The sequence below is a fragment of the Echinops telfairi genome, unplaced genomic scaffold (assembly GCF_000313985.2).
Source record: "Echinops telfairi isolate 266 unplaced genomic scaffold, ASM31398v2 ScPeMD7_7458;HRSCAF=8496, whole genome shotgun sequence".
In the NCBI taxonomy this organism is placed as follows: Eukaryota; Metazoa; Chordata; class Mammalia; order Afrosoricida; family Tenrecidae; genus Echinops; species Echinops telfairi.
In genome coordinates this window covers 33,397,746-33,408,191 of record NW_022111358.1, presented here as the reverse complement: position 1 = coordinate 33,408,191, position 10,446 = coordinate 33,397,746, and the positions used below count along the sequence as shown (strand labels likewise).

The 10,446-nt window shown below is 38.9% G+C and overlaps 1 protein-coding gene across 3 annotated transcripts in view; it reads left to right on the top strand.

Moving 5' to 3' along the window:
• Positions 1 to 10,446, top strand: part of KANSL1 (KAT8 regulatory NSL complex subunit 1) — a 188,546-nt gene that overhangs the window by 20,541 nt on the left and 157,559 nt on the right. The gene's annotated exons all lie outside the window — the stretch shown is intronic.

The following is a 10,446-nucleotide window of genomic DNA, read 5'->3' as shown; positions in this document are numbered from 1 at the left end:
CTTCAACCCTTTAAGACCCCAGATGCTATATCTTTTGCTAGCTGGGCACCATCAGCTTTATTCACCACATTTGCTTATGCACCCGCTTTGTCTTCAACGATTGTGTTGGGAAGGCGAGCATCATAGAATGCCAGTTTAATAGAACAAAGTGTTCTGGCATGGAGGGAGTTCTTGAGTGGAGGTCCAATGTCCATATGCTACCTTAGTACTAAACCTATAAATATATGCACATAGATCTATTTCCCCATCCTCATATATAAATAAACATATTTACATATGTACATGCCTTTATTTAGATGGTCATTAATTGATTGACATTAGGGTGGTTTCTATCGTTTGGCTGTTTTGACTAACACTGCTATGAACAAATGTGTACAAATTTTGCATGGATATGTGTTTTCAAGTCTCAGGAGTACAATTGCTAGGTCATATGGTAACACTATTGAACTTTGTCAAGAACTGACAGACTGTTTACCACCAGCAGTGTATGAGGGTTGTAATTTCTCTACACAGTCACTATTTTTCTCTTTGTTATAGTCACCCCAGTATGTGTGAACACTGTGGCTTCAATTTGCCTGATGACTCATGATATGAATGTCTTTTCCTGTGTTTACTGGCTTTTTTGTGTCTTCATTGAAACTGTCCATTCAAACCTTTTATTCATTTTAATATTAGAGCATTTGTTTTATTGTTGAGTTGTAAGTGTTCTTGGTATATTCTGAACACAAATCTCTTTACAGATACATGATTTGCACATATTTTTTTCCCATTCTGTGGGCTATGTTTTTCCTCTCTTCCTTTTTCCTCCCTTGATGGTGTCCTTACTGCACACATTTTTAAGTTGTGACAGTCTAGTTTATCTGTTTTTTCTTTTGTCACTTGTGCTTTTGGTGCCATATCTAGACCATGGTAATCTTATTTACCCTGGGCCCAACCCAAGGTAATAAGATTTGCTCCTGTTTTTTTCTAGGTGTTTTATAGTTTTAGCTCGTACATTTAAGTCTGTGATCCATTTTGGGTCATTTTTAATATATGGTAGGTGATAGGGTTCAAATTCATTCTATTGCTTATAAATATCCAGTTATCCCAATGTAATTTGTTGAAAACATTTCTTTTCTTTCTCTGATTGGTTTTGGCACCATTGGCAAAAATTAATTGACTGTTTATTTCTGGACTTATAATCTATTTCATTGATCTGTATATGTCTATCCTTATTGCCATTACCTTACCTCTCGACTACCTATAGCTTGAAAATCAGGTTATGTGACTCCTCCAATTTTGTTCTCTTTTTTTCTATATTGTTTTGATTATTCTGGGACTGTGTTGAATCTTTAGATCAATTTGGAGAGTATAGTCATCGTAAAATGTTAGCAATAATAGAGTATTCTGATCCATGAACGCGGGATGCTTTTCCAATTGATAGGGTATCTTAATTTCTTTTGTCAACTTTTGTAGTTTTTGGAGTATGATTTTTTATTATTTATTTTTGGTGAAATTATACAGAGCAAATTTGTTTTTAAGTGTTTCTAAATTTATTTCTAAGTATTTTATTTACTTATTTATATTGGTGCTATTGTAAATGGAATTGCTTTTCTTAATTTCATTTTTGGATTTTTCATTGTAAGTGTATAGAAATACAGTAGATTTAAGAAAACAAAACAAACCTTGATTAACTCATTGTGGATTCCTTAGGAATTCTTTTTCCAAACATAAGATCATGTCATTTGCAGAGAGCGAACTTTAACTCTTCCTGTCTTATATAAATGTTTGTCTGTTTCTTGCCCAGTTGTCCAGACTGGAGGTGGTGAGAACAGGATGTCCTTGCTTTATTCCTGATCTTGGGGAAAACACATGCAGACTTTCTTCATTAAGTTTGATGTTTGCTGTGGAGCCTTTGTTAGATACTTTTAATCAGGTTGCAGGTGTAGCTTTCTATTTCTAATTTGATGAATGATTTCATGATAACAGGGTGTTGGAATTTGTCAAGGTTTTTTCGCTATGGATTGAGATATTCATGTGGCTTTTATCTTTTATTAATAATGCTTATTTCGTTAATTGGGTTTTGGAAGTTAAACCATTTTGAGTTCCTGGACTCAGCCACTTGGTCATGGTTTATGATTTTTTACATATGTTGTTAATTCCTTTTGCCCTAGACTTTCCATGTCTGTTCACCTACTGTATTGTTCCCTCGTGTTCTTTCTTGTGCCTTTGGTTTTAGTGTCAGGGTGATTACCGTCCTCGTGGAATGAGTTTCGAAGCGTTCTTAGCATCATCTTGAAAAGAAAATCTTTAAAACCAGGAATCTGAGTATTTCCAAAGTCGTGTTATAATAAGTATTAGTATTTGAGTGCCTTGGCTTAAAGATTACCTGCAGGGTAAACAGAGGTATTCTGGAATGTGAGGTTTTTCCTCCTCTGCATATAAAAATCCCTTCCTCCTCTTTGAAGCACAGAAGATACAGTTTCATTTAGTTTTTAAAATTTATTTTTAGTTCTACAAGTTGAGTTTTTTTCATTTGGCCAAAGATAGACATGTTTGAGTCTAAATTTGATTGTAGGAAATAATTTGAAAGATGGTTGAAATTATAGAATAAATTTGATTATTTTTGTCAGCTTAATTCAGAAATGAGGAAAGACTGCCATGAAGAAAATTATTTATGATTTCTTAGTAAATGAGTGACAGAGATAAGACAGGGACTTTAGCATTTCCTGAATTCCAGTCATGTTCTCAGTAGCTTATGGTCTGTTTTATAATATTGTCCTGTAACAATTTATACGTTACGTGTTTTCCATTATCTACATACAGGGACTATGGGTTTTTTTTTTGGTGGGGGGCTATGTGTATTTCTCTATTAATGATTAAAACCAGTTTGTTTCTACCTTGTCTTGTACAGTACACCTAGGGTTTGGAGTTATCTGGAGCAACTTTTATAGATACAGTACTTATCTGAAAACTCTCTATCTTGAAATAATTTTGAGACTTGCGCATTTTGCCCTGAAATATATTTGTACTTATTTGAACAAAAACATCTCTGGCTTTACAACAGTCTTTTAATAAGTTGGCACTTATTAAGATCTTTCCTGTTTAACCAGCAGCTTCAGTTATTTCCTTGTTCATAGCTAGATTGTTCTTGAGTGTTCATAGGTAGGGCCCAGTTCTAGACTCCAGGAATAGTCGATTAAAAATTAAACTTCTTTCCAAGAAGAATGTGCCCTTTCATTGGAACAAAGGCATATGTGCTTCCTAAATCCCAAGATTCCCTAAGCCAGCAGAGCAGGACTGTTGAAGTTGTATCATAGCTTTGGACTCAGCAACTGACTTACTATTCTTTTTAAATTACCTTTTCCGTTATGTACCTGTTGGCCCCTTTTTTCTTTGAACATTTTTTCCCCTTGACTATCAGACTTTCACTGTACAGTTTGACTGTTCACAGCTCCCTTGAAGTTCTTCTGCATGTGTATCTTTGCATTTCATTTAGATAAGAAGCCAGGTGACTTCTTGGTAAACTGTGGGCAATTTCTGACATTTAAATCTATCTGGTTTAAAAGGTCCTGTGCAGATGGTCTCCTGGGACATTACCTCATCTGGAAAATCAGTATATTATATCCCTTTTATATTTGCTTAATGAACTATGTTCTTTTTTGGTTAATCCCACAATCTAGGTATTTGAGAATTTAAAAATATTCTGGATTGAAGTTCGGAGTATTAGAATTAATTAAAATTCACCTAAATAAAATAATGCTGCACTGAAGATTAAAAAAAATTGTTTGGCTCCTTGAGTAAGTTTATGAAAATAGCTATGTAAAGTGCTGTTTGAACTGCATGTACTAGAAGTCACTGTTTGTATACCTCCCTTCAGATCTGGGACTGCAGGAGAAATCCATCAGTCCTGGATGTTAGATTCAAAGGATAGCTGATGGCCCCAGAGAACCTGTCTTGGTCTTCAAACAATACAGCTATGTCTCATTGAGTTTTAGTGCTGCTTTCAGGTATAGCCCCAACAGATTCTTTCTAGACTGAAGAGCACTTCAGAATTAACCCATGACATTAGTTATTGTCCTCATTGCTCACAGGTAAGTTACCAGACTGCCTAGGGATTTTTCTTCTCCATAAGTTATTACGGAATTCACTTCTCTGGTGAGTTGGTATGATACTATCTTTATGCAAATTCTGTCGTCTGTACCTCTCTCTAGTATGACGAAGAAAATGATCATGGTTTTAGGTGAGATTGCAACAAGGCATACCATGCATTCTTAAAATACTTCACAATTTACAAAACTTGTTCCTTTATTTTTTTCTTTTTCCTTCAAATCCCTTCCCTTTTCAAGTTCCTTATCTTGTTTAATCTTAACTGAAAATTTGTTGCTACTGGATCAAGAATACATGATATTTAGAATAAATTGAGGTCTCCATTCACTGAAAAAAAAAATCCTGGTTTTTGATCTTTATAGTTATGGTAATCAGAGTGAGAATTACAGGGAAATTTGTAAGCTGGAATTTAAGGAGGTCTGCCTTTGTTTTCTGCTTTTGATATGCTGGGTACAGCCTTATCCCACCATTTTTCTGAATTTCTTCTTCTGATGGCTTTCCACCTTTCACAGGTTCCAGCTTTTGCAGGTTCTATTGTATCTCTTTTATTTATTTTTTAATCATTTTATTGGGGGCTCGTACAACTCTTATCACAACCCATACACACATCCATTGTGTGAAGTACTTTTGTACATTTGTTGCCATCGTCCTCAAAACATTTGCTTTCTACCAGCCCTTGGTATCAGCTCCTCATTTTTTCCCCTCCCTCCCTATTGTATTTCTTTTACTTGTAATTGGCCAAATCTTACTATTTTTCAAACTGAAAGAGCTAGTATTTATTTGCACTTTTATCCATCACGTTTGCGCATTTCATTCATCGAGTGAGTTGCATGCCTCTGTTGGGAGGACATGACTGGCAGGCGGTGAGGAGAGGGAGAGCTGGCACTTGAGACCCTGGCTCCAGCCTGTGTTCTTTAGCTTGGAGACTATAGACCGCCTTCTCAATGATCTCCCGTGGCCTCACTGCCCACTAAGGAATGTTGAAGTTGAACTAGGCCTTTCATGTTCCTTCGATGTCGAAAATTCTTTTATTTCAAGCACTTAATTTTGGTTCACTTCATTCTTTCTCTTTAATATTAGTTAGTTAAATAGTAACATTGAGAGTAGGCATCAATTTCAGTTTAAAGATTTTTTTCTATGACATAATTTTAATAGCTTTTAAGTAAGTTAATGTATTTATTTTTGGAATATCTGGAATAGCATCTTGAATTTAGTAGATGCTCACTAAGTTTGTCAAATGAGTGCATTCTTCTTTTTTTGTAATGTTCTGAAAACTAGAATCATGTTTTTAGAAAATTAAATATATTTTTGTATTGTATTATCTTGAGTGTGAAGGGAAACATTCCTTGCCTGGAGTCTGTACATAGAGGGGGAAGCTGTGGTGATGCAGTCTTAAGCATGGGGCTGCTAACTGAAAGGTCGGGCCTGAACCCATCAGCAGCAGCCTCTTTGCAGGTGAAAGGTATAGCATTCTGCTTCTGTGAAAGATTTAGGAGGGACTTCTACGCTATACTGTTGGGTCATTGTGAGACTGAACCGGCTTGATGGCAATGGGTTTGGTTTTAGTTTTGGTTTAGGTAGATAGAGATATAAAGTTTGGATTAAGAATGAGCTGCTTGATCTTTTGTTTAACTTGTATTTTAACTTCTCAATGATAGAATTATGGAAAGCAGCTTCTCTTGTTAATAACAAGTGACAGGTAAACTTATGAGGTGAGTTAGCCCCACTTACAGAGTAGAAACTGAGGCAAATATAAATTTGCCCCAAATTGATGGAGTCAGGATGGCTGCTGCTGGAGCCTTCTCAAAACCACTCACTGCCATCGAGTCAGTGCTGTGGGTTTCTCCCACAGTGATCCTCCTGTGGGTTTCGAAAACTGTAACTGTTTACGGGAGTTGAAAACTCAGTCTTCTCATTTGAAACTACTGGTGGTTTCAAACTGATGGCCATGCGGATCACAGCCCAATGTGTAACCACTACTTCAGCAAGTACTTGATATACAGTATATCTCTTGTGTACCCGGGTCTGGACCAGCTCTCAGGGATTCTAGATTAACTATCAGTATTTAACTCCTGGCCCTGTTTGAGACTAAATAGCCTGGGCTTCTGGACTTTGTTCTCAGTTAAAAAAAAAAAAAAATACACACACATATTTTAAGTGTAAAATAACAACATAAAATAATTCTTTGTCTTTCTGAGATTAGTTTGGACAAACTGCACGAGACAATCAATTTGTGATGAAATAGAGGGCCTGAGACATTCTGGCTTGTCAGAGGTCTATGGTGGGGAAGTTGGAAAATCCTCTGGGGTTGTTTGTTGTACATCATAGATGAGAGTAATAGCTCTGAAATTAGAATAACTGTAGTTCAGGGCCCTGGCTTCTTGAAGTAGGACTGGTATATGGAATTAACCTCAGAGGCATTGCCTCCAGCATTTAAAATAGTCCTAAATTGTAATATAGTGTCAGTTCGATACATTATTGTTAAGTGAAGTAAGTGATAAAGGCAGGGTGGTGTAACATACATTTAATGTTACATTGTTCTTGTGTATGGGAAGTCCAGAAGTTGGCAGATATCCCAGAACGGATGTGAGTGGCTTCATGCTGTCACCAGGTACCAAGATTTCCTCCTGCCACTAACCATTCTGCCACCTTTGATGGTGGCATCCTCAGGCTGCTACATAGTGACTGTAGCAATTTGAGACATTCCTACATTGAACACTGTCTGAAGAGAGAGACTGTTTATTCTGTCAATTTTTCTTATGGCTGATGGAAGCTTTTCTGGGGGACTTCCACTCTTGACTCATTGGCTGAGATTGGGTACCACATCCAACCTCTCATTCATTGGCAAAGGGAATGAGTTGGGACTAACTAGCTAGGATAGAGTGGATAGAGAGTCTGCAAAGATGACCATTCCAAGAGTGACTTGGAAAGTATTTGGGTATGTTTAGCAGCCTTGATATCCATTTTATTGAAGGGCTAGTTTAAGAAAATGCATTTCTCACCTTAAGATTTTTATATCTGTAGCAGTGCACTTTTGAATGCCTTTTGTTGTAAAAATTGGTGTCTAAGCAGAAAGACATCAAATTTGAGAAAATAATGTAAAACAGGTTGACTGAGTTAAATTCCATAAACACTGAACTCCTGCTCTTGGGCTAAGGAGTGAGGGAAAAGGAAGGTTGGATTTATTTTTTTCTCCAAATGTATGGTTCTAAAATGAGCATTTTCCACCTTCCTGTAATTCATTATGAAATGTATTTCATGATCTTGATTATTGAGAGGGCCTAATTAATCGAGCAGTTTAGTTTGTATGAGTTGTGGTGTGTATCTTGGAACATAATATAAGGTCTTTACCTTATTTGGTGTTTCTCATTGTGCTGCTAATTTAGATGTCAGAATCCACAGATTAGGGCTCTAGTTCGCCATCTGTTGGTGTTGGAGCTGTCCTTTTAACACCCTCTGTTATAATATTGTGCACTTACTATTTTTTGCTTTGTTTTTTAAGTAACAAAATTATCCCCAGGATCTTTTTTTGTATGTGTATACATCCAAAGGGTTGCTGTGTGTCGGCATTGATTAATTGGCAGTGAGTTTATATATTTGAGGGGGGTACCCCCTAAAAAAAGATTTTTTTCAAAGCTATGTATTTAAATTTTTTTACAAAACAGCTTTATCACCTTCAAACTATTCTCCATTACACATTCTTGGAAACATTTTTCAAATTCATGTGTTTTGATGGCTGACAGCACCTCCGTTCTTTTTTTCTTCACTTCTTCTACGTAGTCAAATGTCCCTCTGCATTTGAGGAAACAAAAAGAAGTCACACAAAGTGAGGTCAGGTGAGTAAGGTGAGTGGGGCAAGAGAGGCATACTGTTTTTTGGCCAAAACTGGCACACTGAGTGAGCAGGTGCATTGTCATGGTGGCAAGACCAGTCCCATCTGCCACAAACCAGGCCTTTTTTATTGCACACTGTTACACAATCTTTTCAGAACTTCTAAATAGAAAGCTTGATTAACAAACCTGACCTGGTGGAACAAACTCCAAATGCACTACAAGTCAACATTTTGACATTTTCATCTGTATGGGAATTTGATGGATGTCCATAATGAGGTTTGTCTCAATTGACATTTCACCTTTTTTGAAATGATAAAAACACCCATACACTTGAGTTTTTCCCATAGCTTTGCCCTTGTAAGTTGTATTTAAGATCAGCACAGTTTCTGTGGAAATTTTCCAGAGCAGGAAACAAAATTGATAGCTGCACACTGTTCTCTTAAATCATCCACCAAAAACAAAACAAAACAAGGTTTGAATAAAACTGCTTTTATGAAAAAAATTCACTTTGACCAGAGTGAACCTTCCCAGGCAGTGCTACTAGGCACACTTAAAATGAGTGGGGAAAATGTGTACTACAAAAGCTTTGCCTTGCAGGGGGGAGGGGGGGACTGGGGGGGGGGGTGATACCACCTTGTTATACACACACTCAAATACATGCATATGTAACATGCATATCTAAACTCACTGCCATCAAGTTGGTTCCAACTCATAGTGACCATGAAAAAGTATTTTTACAGTGGCTGTACATGTTTGTATGAACAGGTACCCTCATCTTTCTTGCAAAGAAGCTGGTGGGTTTGCACCATGGACCTGGTGGCTGGTAGTCCAAGGCTTAACTGACAGCACCACTGGGGCTCCATGTGTACGTATCTCTTCAGAAAACTCACTGCCATCTATTTGATTTTGATGCATAGGGAGCCTGTAAAGATAGGACCTAGAGGGTTTCTGAGTCTGTGAATCTTAATGGGAACAGTAAGCCTCATCTTTCTCCCAAGGAGCTCCTTGCTAGTTTGCACTATCTACTCTGTCATCAGGACTCCTCTGTATGTATACATACATACCTACATACATACCTAGTAGTTTGTTTATAATTTGATACTGTGATTTTTATGGTTGCCTGCTTGATATTTGAGAACCATGACCATAGGATTGTGATATAAGAGTATGCATGGAAGCTTCCTGAAATACGGGTGCAGATGGTATAGGTCCAGGTTGAGTTAGTATAATTTGTGGCCAGTCTGAAACTGCTCTGTAATGACGGTGAGGGTGTTTTTAACTAGCAGAAGTGGCATGTACCACTGGATATTGGGCCTGGTAAGCCACTATAAAGCAGTGTGTATTTCTGATGTGCCTTTTTGATATAGAGCATACACTTACCATCTGCTGAGTTTGATGATTTAGTTGTTGGAATTCTCTCCCCTATCATAGTCTCCCTGAGTCTTTTTAATGTTTTCACAAGTCGCACAATTACTTTTTAATAGATCAAAGGACTACTTTTGGGGTAGTTTTTTTAAAAGGATGATGTAATGCATGTAAATGTGGCACTTTGTATTACAGTCCTGAGATTTTTAAATGTAGAGAAACCTCCATTATATTAGGGTCTTTTGATGAGCTGGAGTAAAGTGCTCTGCTAACAAAGTGGTCATAAGTGAAGGTGCTACCAGTTTAAACCAACTCTGGCAAGAGTGGAAAGTTTGCATTAGGTTGTGAGATTGGGTTTACTTTATGATTTCTTTGTTAAACTTTTACCATAGCAGTGAACTTCCTTTTGGTGGCAGCAGGAAGCATAAATACTCATTGTGTAATGCCATTTGAGTTTTGGCACATCCGCCAAGGCGTGACACCCAAAACAAGCCTCGTGCTACACAATGAAAACTACAGTTCCCAGCGGGCCCGGCGCTGCCTGGGCCATTACTTCCCCTCTTCCCTCCCGGCCACCCCTTCCCGGGCTGGTCCGGCGCGGGCCTTGGTCCGCGCTTGCGCAGTGGCTACGTGCGGGTTTTTTTTTTCTTCTTTACACTCTGGCGGCTGCGGAGCGCGGCACTGGGGCTAGTGCCCAGCCGTGCTGCAGTGTACCGAAGCTAGTTGCTACGACAAAAGAGCAGCAGAAACCGCTTCACTGGTTAGGGAGTTTCCCACCCGATCTGGCACACGTTTTCCTCAGAAATAATGTGGCCCAGGTTGCATTAACAGTTAACTTCATAGTGCAAACAAGTTCCTAGCTCACGTCCTCTCGCTCCACCGCGCTAGCCCTCCTAGCCGGCGCGCGGCTCTGCCAGCCCCAGCGCTTAGGGAATGTGACGGCGTCAGTGTTTCAGGTTGGCCTCACGTCAGCCGGTGCTAGGTCCTGGCGTCCGCCTGCCGCAGTGCCGCAGGCCGCTCGCCCCGAGAGTAGCCAGGACCCGGCGCCGCGGCCTCCGCAGACAGAGGTTTAGGGGCCGGGGCGAGGAGCCATGACTGAAGCGGTGGCGGCGGCGGGAGCCGCGCCTCCTGGCTGCTCGCGGGGGCGGCGTGGCGGGCG